The sequence below is a fragment of the Polistes fuscatus genome, unplaced genomic scaffold, assembly GCF_010416935.1.
Source record: "Polistes fuscatus isolate 324 unplaced genomic scaffold, CU_Pfus_HIC Scaffold23, whole genome shotgun sequence".
NCBI classification, from domain to species: Eukaryota; Metazoa; Arthropoda; class Insecta; order Hymenoptera; family Vespidae; genus Polistes; species Polistes fuscatus.
This window is the reverse complement of record NW_025113100.1, coordinates 340,138-354,307: the sequence shown is the minus strand read 5'-3', so window position 1 is coordinate 354,307 and position 14,170 is coordinate 340,138. Positions and strand designations below refer to the sequence as shown.

Sequence of the window (14,170 nt, the reverse complement as noted above, 5' to 3'; positions counted from 1 at the left end):
TCCATTACTTTTTTTCTTCACGTGCACACATTATTTTTTTGTTTGTTCAATCATCGTTACCCCATTTTTCTCTTCTTTCTTCCATCGTCGTTCATTTCATAGTCGTTAAATCAAATACTTAGGAGGAGAAAGAAGAAAACAAAAAATCATTTGATTTTCTCTTGCTAATCTAATGTAAAGGGGGGAAGGGGGAGGGGGAGGGGGAAAGTATATAGGTCACATAGTAACGAAATCTTTCTTTTATATATCAAAGAACGAAACGTCACAAACACACACACACACACAGATACATACGATCGAGAATCGATTGAAAAAGTTACACGAATAAAATCGTAAAATTGATTTTCGATGAGACATAGTTATAAAAATTTAGATTTAGAAAGAGTTTGGTGTGTTTAAATACGAACAACTTTCCCCTAAATGTTTTACACAAGTTTATAATCAACAGTAACCTCTCTCTAAATATCGTTGAAATTCTCGTTGATTTACAATTAAAAAAAGAAATGGAAAGAAATGGAAAGAAATGGAAAGAGATAGAAGAAAAATAGAAAAAAAAAAATAGAAGAGTATGGGGATCACTCTCGTTCGTAGGAAGCGTGTAAAAGCGTGTTAAAAAGGTATTTCAAGATAAATTGAAAGGCACGAAACGAAACTAAACTCGACAGTTCGAATTAGAAAGAAAGAGAGAGATGGTTTCGTTTGGAAACCATGGAAAAGAAGGCTAGTAATTAAAGATTTCTCTAATGCGATCATCTTTTGCGAAAGAAATTTGTTCGTTTAATTCTATTTTTTTTTTGTGTGTGCTGTATTAACGTGAAAAGAAATAAATCAAAATAAAATAATATATTATACGTTTTGTGTCTCACGCACGTGATCACACAGGATCGAAGTGAAATTTATCCTAAATATTATTAGAGTATAATAATTGTATGTTCAATTAATCTTAATTGATTGTTAATTAATAAAAAAAAAAACAAATGTATATTGTAATTTAAATATCAGGGAGTATAAATTTAACTTACCGTCCTATACAAAATCCAACGTAAATAAATAAAATTGTAACTAAAAACGTAACTAAACGTAATAACGTAACTAAACGTAACTAAACAACGTAAATAAAAAAAAAATAAAAATAAATAAATAAAATAAAATCCAATTATTTATTTTTATTTATATATGATTTTTCGAATGACTGAAGTAATCAATCAGACTACGGTTACGTTTCATATATTTTTATAGAATATCCTTGTACCAGCAATCAAAATAGATGAATATTCATTAATTTTTTAATAAATAAAAGTAAACCAATCAGACACTTGAATTTAACAATATTAATCTTTCATAAAATTTGATCATTACCTAAACAATTTGACTTGAAAAAAAGAAGGTAACCTGGACAACTAGGTTAAACAATTTCGGATAAAAATAATAGTGATTCATTTATTGTTATAAAATGCGATCATTCGAGGAGACAAATACGATCAAAATAAAATGCTAACTTTCTTACTTCACCATTCCCCTCACCTTCCCTCCTCCTTCTTCTTCTTCTTCTTCTTGTTCCGTTCCTTTCTCGACAACTTTGGTTGGACAAGCCAGGACGAGGTAAAGGAACGAGGTGGGGGTGGGTGAGAGGGCTAGTCGAACGAGTTTTAAAAATACTTCAGCCGTACCCACCTTCTCCTTACTACAGTGTCTGGGTACTTTTTTGTAAGATTTGGCGCCGGTTACAGATTCGGGTACCTTATACTGGGTTCGTCCTGGGCTTTTGGCCTTCAAGAAACTTCGAGGAAGTGCAACGAACCGAATATCCCACATAGTTCTCGCACACACACACACATACACATATATATATATATGCATGTATCTTTTGTAAACTTCATTATAATATTTATCAGTTACTTTATTTATTCTTTAACTATTTATTCTCTATTAAAATATCAATTTCAATGTTATCGTTTAAATAACCCACCATAAGAGATGAGAGAGTATTCTCAGGTACAACTCGTTTAAACGGTGATTTACAGCTTATAATAAATAAGGTGTTATCGTTATCGTTATATTACTTCCTTTTCAATTATACCCCCTTCTTTCCCCCCCTCCTCTCTCTCAACGTGTAATAGAACGTTTCAATGGTGTTACGTGCTTTTTGCTATGGCTTTATGAGAAAATCTGATTCTTTAATTCTTATGTGTTTTTCTTATTCTCCATACACGAGTACGACGACGACCTCCTTTCATTTCTCATGAACCTGAAGTATGAAGAAGAAGAAGTAGAAGAAGAAGAAGAAGAAGAAGAAGAAGAAAAATAATTCTAAAGAAAACTTGAAACTATAGTTTTTTAACTTATATTATTATCAAAATACATTGTCATTGTGTTCGATCACGAAATGAAGATTTGCAATAAAGATTTGCAACAAAGTTCAACTACCTTACTTAATATTTTATATATGTATGTGTGTGTGTGTATAAATTATCATTATATATGTATCTTTATGTTACGTTTTGTTCGTCATTTATTCAAACTACTTCTAAACCTTCTAACTTGCGTAATCTATTCATAAAGAGTTACGGAATACGAAACAATGCTGTAACAGTTATGCCATTTAACAAACTCGTTAAATGATTTACCTTACGTGATTCTCATGAAAAAAAAAAAAAGAACAAGATGGTTCTAACGTTACTAATTTCTAAAATGATTAGGATTATATACTCTCTTAATCTTTAAACAAAATTTACACAACAACAACGACAACAAGAACATTAATAAAAAGATAAGAAATAATAAAAGTATTAAAATAATCGTTGAGAAATTTCACGCAGTTTGTTTCAAATTCTAAATCGAAAGAAAAGAAATAAAAATATATAAATAAAAATAAAATAAAAATGAAACATGTGTTCTTTTGAGAAATAAAAATTCTGTTACAGAAAATCCCACACACGGAAATTTCAGAACGAATCACGTTTACGGGTGTTAACTTCCTACTCGAAGTTTCGTTCACACACCATGACACTGTTCTTCTCTTCTCTTCTCCTCTCCTCTCCCCCCATGTAACACCCCTCCACCACCATCGTTCACCTCTTTTCACGAACTTTGCTTTTACCTTCTCTCACCGTACCGATCGAAAATTGTTCACAGTTTGTCGTGGTCTTTAAATTATAAGTCAGTCAGTCAGTGACTCCCCTTTCCACCCACCCACCCCTCCGACTCACTCCAACTTCTTCCTTGTCCCTCACCTCTTTCTCTCTTCATTTTTTTTATTATGGTTTAAAGAGAGGGTTTAAACCGTCACCTTAGGAGGTGAAAGAGGGTTTTATATGGGTGAAGAGGAAGAAATAAAGGTAGTACCTTCTTAGCAATCTTACCTATGGGAATTAGGTGGTGATAAATCTCGGACGTCACGTAGAGAAAGAGAGAGAGATATATATAGTAAGAGAGAGAGTGTGAGAGAGAGTGAGAGAGAGAGAGAGACTCGTACGTACTTTAAGCTTAGAAATGAATCGTGGTTAACAATCGACGTTATTACGTCGAGTAACGTGCACTCTCTCTTATCTGTTCGTTGTATTTATATATTTATGTGTATATGTGTGTGTGTGTGTGTATGTGTATCAATGTATGCATATACTGTTTATACGTACAATACCGAACAAGAGTTTGCAATTACCATTTGAGATGAAATAAACCCTGACGTTTGTAATTAGATGTTAAAAAATAAATATCTCTATAGGGTGTATCGAATTAAAAATGATTCATTATTTATCGAAAATAATTTTCATTAATATGTATGTGTTATATTTCGTATAGAATTAGTTTTGTGTAATTGTGTGACTTGGATTAAATTAATTTTTGTTGGTTTGATGTTTCCTTTTCTATTCTGATAAGAAAGTTCGTTTTGTTTTTTCTTTTTTACAGATTAGTTTGTACAGAAATTAATATGCAAAAGTATTACGAATTGTATAATGTATCTTATAAAACGTAAATTTCATTTGATTTGTGCGTGAATCATTAATCGATATAATTTTTGAATTTGAAAGAAAAAAAATTGGCAAATGATAAGCAAGCTTTTGATTGGTAATGTATACGTGTATGCATTTGTACGTATATATTTATGCGAGCACGTGCGATAAAGAAAGAGAGAGAGAGAGAGAGAGAGGAGAGAGAGAGAGAGAGAGAGAGAAAAGAAATGTAGTTTCAAACGATTCCGTGGGCCGGTGAGATAAACGACGAGACGAAAATAGAGCCGCGGGGGAACACCTGGCCGACCATTAAAGAAAGAAAGAAATAAATAAAAAGAAAGAGAAAGAGAAAGAGAGAGAGAGAGAGAAGTATAGTCGTTGTTATCCACCGATTTCCGTTCCCCTATCTTTCTCTTTCTTTCATTCTCTCTCCCCTCTCTCTCTCTTTTTTCTTATTCTCGTCATGCTATAAACAAGTCAGGTTGCTTTGCACATGGGTTGCTAGCTTACGATCAAACGTGTCACTTCCTAACGCATTCCTGACGTTCCTATACGTTCAACCCTTTGTAAATGAAATTCTTTTTATTTTTTTTTCTCTTCTTTTTTTCTTTCAGAATGTTATACGCAAAGTTATGATATCATATGCTATTTAAGTTTAAACGGTGATACAATTTTTTATCGCGAAATGTATAATTGTTGGAAACAAATAATTTATCAATATTATAAATGTACAAAATTATGATATCACATTTAAACGATAATATATATATTTTAATACATAATACATTTTAAAATGTATTATTATATGTATTATTATATTTAAAATGTATTATAATTAATATATATATTTTAATACATAATACATTTTAAAATATATATATATATAACATTTCATGTATTAAAAAAAAAAAAATGGTGTGTGTACTTATGTACGCACGTAAGAAGTTATACTTCTTTGCCGTACCAAAACGAACATAACCTCAATAACCTCAAAAATAAATTAACAAACAAAAATTTATTATTATTATTAATTTAAATTTATTATCGATATATTATATGTATTAGAAAGAATAATAAAATATCATAATATAGATATCAGTCCACACTAAATATAAAAGAGATATATCGAATAACTTCACGCGTCAACAGTAATGGCGCGGTTACAGTATTAGTTCTCGCTTCGATCATTTAAGTAAAGCGGCGCTGAGTACGATTAGTATTTGGGATGGGTGACCCGCTTGAGAAAAAAGGCGGGAAGAAGAAAAGAAGACAACTTCATGCCGTATACTTGAAATCGCTTTCCCGCGCGTCGTAAATACCGACAAACTTCATGGTGTCGTTTTTCCAGACGCTCGGAACAAAATCACTTCCCATTACATTTTCCCCAACGCGCCAAAAGAAGTATAACTTCAATAAAATTTATATTAAATAAAGATTGGTTTAGAATTATATAAATTAAATTTATATCATCATAAATCGTAAAGAATTAACATACAAAAAAAACAAACATACAAACAAACGAATTATTTTGAATAGCAATACGTTTTAAGAGAGAACCAAAGTTACAATCAAAATAATGAATAATAAAAAGAAAATAATATTGTTCGATACATTAGAACGTTGAGACCCATTACCAAAAAAGTATTGAACGATGAATGAGTCATACTTGATCATGGCAAGGTGCACACACACACACACACACACATACACACAACCTCTCTCTCTCTTATTTTTTCATTTTGTTTTTCTTCATTTCTCTCCCATGGGCAAAAAAAGATGAGATTGGAGGGGGGAAGATAAAATGCGAAACTTGAACGCGAACGGTGCGTAATATCGCGTGGGTGTGTTTTACTGAAATGGGTGAAGGCAGTCTCTTTCTCTCATCGGGATACACACAATGGGGCCCGACGACCCCACGTTTGGTCCCGCGTGTCGATAGATACGCGGGCCCGCAATGCAGCAACGCAATGCAACGCAATGCAACAAGTGTTAACCCACGCGTGCCACCGCATAAAAACATTGGCATGCGTATAAATAAACGGTGACAATGCCGGGGAACCGCGAGAATCGTAATATACGCAGCACGCAAAACGAATGAACGGACGGACAAACAGACAAACGGACGGTTGCTTGACGATGCAGATGAATAACGGAGATGCCAACTGATTTCTACGTGGGTTGAGTACTCCGAGAAACGGTGAAAAAGAAAGAAATGGTAGAAGAAAGAAATGGTAGAAGAAAAATATGTAAAAGAAAAAAAGATAAATTATGTATAAAATGGGGAAAGGAATATTCGAACGGTGTTGTATGTTTTTTTCGTTAGAAATGTTATTTAAACAAATTTCACCCCCCATTGAATGTTCCATGTAATAAATGAGAAATATTATTGTTTATTGTATCGATATTTGTTATATAATATTATCATACGATATATATATACCTAAATAATTCATATTTCAATAGAATAATATATATTATTTAATTTTGCAATAACGAATTAATGAATTCAAGAAATAAAGACAAAATCATATAGGAAAAAATGATTGAAAGTTTGGAATAAATTGATATATGTAACTCTCCCTGTCTCCAACCCCTAAAAGTTTGACGCAAACCCATCGACGAAAATCTTTTATTTGACTATGTTTCATTTTGATATAAAATATAAATACCGTAATATCGCATATTAGAGAATAACGAGGATAATTCTTATCCTTGAAGTGAAGTTTCGAATTTCTAAGCGCACGAATACATAAAGTAAAGAAACGTACGAACTTTGATCTCTCATTCTCTCTCTTTTCTATGCATTCTCACCTCACTCGTGTGGATCTCGATCGAATTACCGATGTTTTCCACCGTGAGAAACGATACACCACTTCTTCTTCTTCTTCTTCTTTTGCTACGACTCGAATGTGAAACTCGACGTAATGAATCTCGAATGGCATAGTTCAAGGTCATTAAATAAAAATTTTTAACATTTCCTATTACTTCTTTAGTTGACGATAAAAATGAAGAAGAAAAAAGTAAAGAAAAATTATTAAAAATTATTAAAAATTATTTAAAAAAATAACTGGTTCAGGATATTGCACATTATTATTATTATATATTATTGTTCAGGGTATTGCACATTATTATTATATATTATTGTTCAGGGTATTGCTCATTATTATATATTATTGTTCAGGGTATTGCACATTATTATTATATATTATTGTTCAGGGTATTGCACATTATTATTATATATTATTGTTCAGGGTATTGCTCATTATTATTATACATTATTGTTCAGGGTATTGTACATTATTATTATATATTATTGTTCAGGGTATTGCACATTATTATTATATATTATTGTTCAGGGTATTGCACATTATTATTATATATTATTGTTCAGGGTATTGCACATTATTATTATATATTATTGTTCAGGGTATTGCACATTATTATTATATATTATTGTTCAGGGTATTGCACATTATTATTATATATTATTGTTTAGGATATTGCTCATTATTATTATATATTATTGTTTAGGATATTGCTCATTATTATTATATATTATTGTTCAGGGTATTGCACATTATTATTATATATTATTGTTCAGGGTATTGCTCATTATTATTATACATTATTGTTTAGGATATTGCTTTATTATTATATATTATTGTTCAGGGTATTACACATTATTATTATATATTACTGTTAAAGGTAATGAACATTATTATTATATATTATTGTTCAGGGTAATTCACCCCTGTCACATTTTCCCAAACGCGTTAAAAGAAGCATAACTTCAAAAAAAGGGGAAATAGAGAAAAATTAAATAAGAACCCGGAAGACATTTCTTAGCTATTACGAATTCTTGCAAATGAATACTCTCTTTCTCTTTCTCTTTTTTGACGTTTAAAGAACACTGTTCTCTTTCTTCTTCTCTCTTTTCTATCCTCATCACTTCCACACCTCCACAGTTACCTATAATAACAACGACAACGACAACGACAAACGCGTATCATTTTCACGAAGACGAAACTTTCACTCGGGCGAGACGATGTTCCCTTTGTTATGGGATCCCGTGGTTTCTTCTTGCCGCATCTAAAGATTCTCACGCACTCCCTCTCCCACCCTCCTCCTCCTCCTCTTTATTCACCTCTCATTTTCTTCCTCATCCTCTTCATCTTCATCATATACCTATTTAAACTCATTTCTTAAACATCAAGTGTAAATTTATTCTTCCAACAAACACCATGATAGATCATGATTTTCGATAATGAATCTTTCTTTAAAAGAAAACAAAAAAAATGCATATATGCACAGTGTTGCCTTTGATTTCATAATGATTTTGTCTCCCAAAAAAATTCATCATAAGCCTACCTGACAATATTACTTTTTTTTCTATTTCCCTATAGTAATAAACAAATAATACTCTCTTAGGTATTCTAATTAATATTTATTCTTTCATTAGAATTTTTCTGTTTAAAAAAGACTCGTCAATTTATTTGACTATTCTCACGTTCCCCCTTCTACCACCACCTTCTTCCTCCTCCACCTTTTTCACCTAATTTTTCTCATCACCCATATCTATTTCTATTCTCTTAATACCAAGCACGAATTTATTTTTCTTTTCGTACTACTCTTCCCCAACGAACACGTATTACCATGATAGATCATGATTTTCGATAAATGAATCTCTCTCTCTATTTAAATGGACGTTGGTTGTTGATGGTGTAGTTGGTTTCATAATGATTTTTGAAAAATTATCATCAAAGAACCTGGCAATATTATTCCTCTTCCGCATGAAAGCAAATACTCTTGGAAATCTTCTTTATACAATCTATTGTATATATATATATATTTATGTATATAATACGTAACACCATGGTCCAGACTGTAAGATCTTATTTGAGATATTATATTCATAATACTGAACGAACCATCCTTGAAACATTATAATATGTATTACAACGTATTTTTTTAGTACTTTTGAACTATTATACAAATCTTTGTGTTATCTTTTATTATACTCTTAAGTATTATATTATAATGCATATTTTATTAAGTATTTATTTATGCAATTTATTAAGTATTATATTATAATGCATATTATATGTAAATCTTTTTTTAATTTTTTTTTTTATAAACACATTTTATGGATAGTTATAAAATAATATATTTAATGATTTATGTGTATAATATATAATGCGTTAATAATTTTCATTTAATTTATATATCCTACGAAATAATATGATTAATCTGTTTAATATGAATTAAAACAAAAAAATATATATATATATTTATGTATATAATACGTAACACCATGGTCCAGACTGTAAGATCTTATTTGAGATATTATATTCATAATACTGAACGAACCATCTTGAAACATTATAATATGTATTACAACGTGTTTTTTTAGTACTTTTGAACTATTATACAAATCTTTGTGTTATCTTTTATTATACTCTTAAGTATTATATTATAATGCATATTATATGTAAATCTTTTTTAATTTCTTTTTTTTATAAACACATTTTATGGATAGTTATAAAATAATATATTTAATGATTTATGTGTATAATATATAATGCGTTAATAATTTTCATTTAATTTATTCATTTAATTAAAACAAAAATATATATATATATCAATCTATTAATTTATAAAAATTATATGATTCGAAAGTTTTCACTTAAAAAGAAAATAAATAAATAAATCAAAAAAGAGTGAATTTAATAACTCGATAAAATAATCGGTCAAGTGTACGTCAAAACGTTGGTGGTCTTTAACGTGTAAACGAAGAATCGAATGAACGAAGAAGATGAAGAAGATGAAGAACAAGAAGAAGAAGAAGAAGAAGGACGGTAAACGTAAGGTAGTAATAGATTGCTAACGTGACTGGCGAAATCATAATGATTTAGTGCTATACAAGCAAAGCGTTTAAAAGGTAACTCGTTTGATGGCCAACGTTAAAACACAAATGAGCGAGTTTCTGAACGAATCAGAAAATACTTTACTCGTTATCTCTCTCTCTCTCCTAATTGTTTATACTTTTAAATATATATATATTTTATTTTATTTTAATTTATTTTTCTCTTTTTTATGCCCCCTTCCCCCCGACGTAAATAAATTTTACACGCCATAAAATAGATATAGAGTACGAACAAAAAAAAGAAAAGAAAATAAAAAGATCTACTTACGATTATATAGTTCGAAGCAAAATCGAACATAACCTCTAACGAATCGTCGATACAACTATACTTTTTAAATACGATTGATTTACGACAAGCAATCGTTAATTGCTAACGATCTTGAATTACCTTACAGGAATATATGCATACGTGCAATTAATTTGATTTAAATATGATCTACGATTGTAATTTTCACCAATGTAATTTTAAAACCGATCTTTGTAACAAATTAAAACCATAATTGTCAACAAATTCAATATAAATGTATTATTAAATATATCGAGAAAAAAAAAAATTAAAATAACTTTTCAATTGCACACACATATATATAGAAAATAAAAATATTCTAATTGAAGTATTCGTAATATCGTAATAAATAAATATAAATAAAATAAAATGAGAGAAATTAGAGATAAATAATTTCGAATTAATCGATTCTAAAAGATATTATACTTCCTGTCTTTCTCTTAAAAGCACGCGTTTCAATGGCGAACAGACGGTCGGACAGACAGTGGGCTGGTTTTGTACACGAGTTATGTCCGTCACGGGAGAACAAGAAATACCGTATAGAAACGCGAGCCTGCGTAAATGGTGGCTGTCAACAAAACTAACTATAATTTATTGCTACTTTAATTAGATATTCCTCTTTCTATAACTTATACGAATTGGTTAGTCGTTGTTACTGAATTCTCGTTTGTGCATAACACCATCTAAAACACATTCATATATACGTATACTCAATGCTTCGATAAGAAAAAAAAAAACAAACAAATCAAAGATACCGAATAAAAAGAAGATTAATGCAAAATAAAGATTATTATTATTATTTTTATTATTATTATATATATTTAATCAAGTCAAGCGGCACACAAACTTCCGTTGTATTTTCTTACGAATAAATTATTACCTTATTTTTACACCTCTATCCTCTATGTTTTTATATTTTACGTTTTATATAATATTATCCTACTTTTTGTAATAAGATTCAAGAAAATTATGAGTGACACACAGAGAAATGAGTTTTTCTTTTTTTCATGAATATAAAATAAGTAATAAAATGAAATGATCAAGTGTGATAAATTTAATACCTTTACTATCGATTATCAACAATTATTAAAAACATTGCAAATGATCAAATTAAATATATATGAACAAATAATATCTAACGCGTATTCAAATGTTCTTACATAAAAATGTAAAAAAACAATGTAAGTAAAAAAGGGCCTATGGTTTATAAAATTACGAAAACTTAAAGAAACTTTTGAAGTACGTTTAAATAGAAAGAGAGAGAGAGAGAGAGAGTGCTCGTAAACATACACTAACGACAAACGTGCTGCAACTGCAATGGAAGCTGCATGGACAAGCGTTGTGGTTGCCTTTAGTGGAAGGACAACCGTATGGATAACCGACTAAACGGTAAAACGAACCGCAACAGCTGTAATTTCTTCTACGATAAATTGCCGTCCTTACGTTTATCACTATGCGCATATAGTTAAGACATTTATTTCCCTGAAACTATGCTCTCCATTATCTTTCATCGTTTCCTACCGTTCCTACACATTTATTTCCAATTTTTGATGCTTTATGCTTAACACAATATTAATACCCAACAATAAGTATAATCATTAATAATATTAATTATTAATAGAATGATATATATTATATATTATTTTATTTTTTATTTATTTAATAATATTTTATTGACCCTAGAGCCTAGGCTCCCTAAAGGCCATTAATTACAGTAAAGTACAATATAATGTATAAATAAAACAAAACAAACATTAAAATTATGTAATTATTATTAAACTTATCATTATAGTAAGTAGATAAATGTGAAATTAAATAAATAATATATATTATATATTGCATCAATGTGGGGGATTGATTTAATTTATTATCTGTTTGTGAATTCAAATAAAAAACAAATATAAATTAGAAAAATAATATTATTTCTAATATATTTTTTGTATGTTCAATAAATAATAATATATAACATAAAATGTATGTTAAATTTTGTATGTTAAATTAAAATTTATTAATATAAACTCCCCCCCCCCCTATGAAACTTCAAAGTATACCGTCAAATAACTAACCCTTGTCGTAATAATTCTTAAAAGAAAATAAAAAAGAAACATATAAGCTGAAAGAAATGTATATTAATTAAAAAAATCTTCGATAACGTGACCATCGTCGTAAATAAATAATTTTTTATTATCTTTCGTTTTACCGAGTGTGATCAATTAATTTCGAAGAAAACCTTCATGGAAAATCTAAACTCATATGCATGTATAAAAATGTAAACGTGTACGTGTACGTATGGTACCATCTTCGAAGTTTGAAACCATGGTGTTTGTATGTGTATATGTGTGTGTGTGTATTTTTTTTTGTTTTCTTTTTCTTTTAATTTTTTTATTACCACAAAGAAGTCTCGACCACAAAGAAGAAACCGCATATCGTCGATGAGATCGTCGGAGAAATAATACACATATGAAAAATTTCTCGAGGACAAGACAAGACAACGATCAACACAACTTATATACCTTAAATATAAATATACCGGGTGAGGCATTTAAATACAGAAACTATCTGAATAAATCTATTAATTATTATTAATTAATAGAAATTTGTTAAACGAAATTTATAAACCCACGTTTACCTGTAAAATTAATTTTATTATATTACACATTTTAAATTTATATATTGTTTATATAAAAGAAATATAAAATAATGATAGGAACCTTAAGATAATTAATTCATTGTACGTGAAACAATAAAACAATTATTAACAATGAAATTATGTTAAATTCGAAATGAAGTGAAATTTTGTTAAATTATATTACCGATATCAATTTAATTATTTGAACGACGCGTGTTTTAAATATTTCACCAAGTATATCATACGATATTATATACATACATAATATTGATATTAACGGTAGCATCTTACACGAGATGCAGGTATATTATATAAGAATAAATAAATAAATAAACAAAACAAAAAAGAACAAAAAAAGTAGGAATACTCTCGTATGTAACAAAACACGTTTGTTTATTTCTTACTTCGTTTTATCGATTATTATTATTTTTTAAAATGACGTAACGCACTATCTCGAGTGTTTTTCTTCGAGTGATGCACACCGGTATGACCACCCAAGACGAGAAAAAAAAAAGAAAAAGAGAAGATAATATTCTTACCACCTGTTTCCTGACTTTTTCTACACTTTAAATAAATAAAAAAAAAAGAAGAAAAGAGAAAAAAAAAAAGGCGGAGCTTTTAAAAAGATTGCATTACAAGTATTACTACTGTATACTCATCTCGACACAGATTTGTAAGTTACTACTTTGTTTACGCAATTAACTTTTTCGCAATAATCTTTACAAACATTGTAGGTGGAATATTTTTTCTTCTTCTTTTTCTTTTTCTTTTTCTATTTTGTGTGAAATATTTTTTCTATTATTATTATTTTTAATTATTTTTAATTATTTCTATTAATTTTTTTCTATTATGTGTGAAATAATTAATAATAATTTTATACTTCTAAAGATTGCTATTATTAATTATAAATAGTATTTATAATATTACACACGTGTTCGTAATTTATGTTAATTTATGTGTACGTATTTTATATTAATTAAATAAAAAAAAAAATATTTCTAATCGCGATATGATATTGCAAATAATGACCAATAATTTATCGATATCGAATAATTTCTAATTCAAAATCATTCCAATTAGATTTTATTCGTTAATAAAATCGTTCATTAATAATATCAATTATCTATAAAAAAAAAAAGAAACACAAAAAGAAAGAAAATGTAAAAACAAAACATTATCTCGATAGATTATTTATTTGAAAATCGAATCGACGATAAATAGATCATAAAATTATATCCCGAGCTATTAGTTTAGTTTAAAAACTAGTAAATGCAAATTTAACGAGTGTTAAATTAAGTTTGAGAGGTGAAAGTACAACATACATATCTCTCTCTCTCTCTCTCTTTCAATTTTTTATGTGTTTCTAGCGTCGAACACAT

At 28.8% G+C, this 14,170-nt stretch overlaps 1 protein-coding gene across 1 annotated transcript in view; it reads right to left on the bottom strand.

The window, feature by feature from the left end:
- The window catches only part of LOC122518175 (CCR4-NOT transcription complex subunit 6-like), a gene marked incomplete in the record, with an annotated part of 788,395 nt that overhangs the window by 680,624 nt on the left and 93,601 nt on the right, over positions 1-14,170 (bottom strand).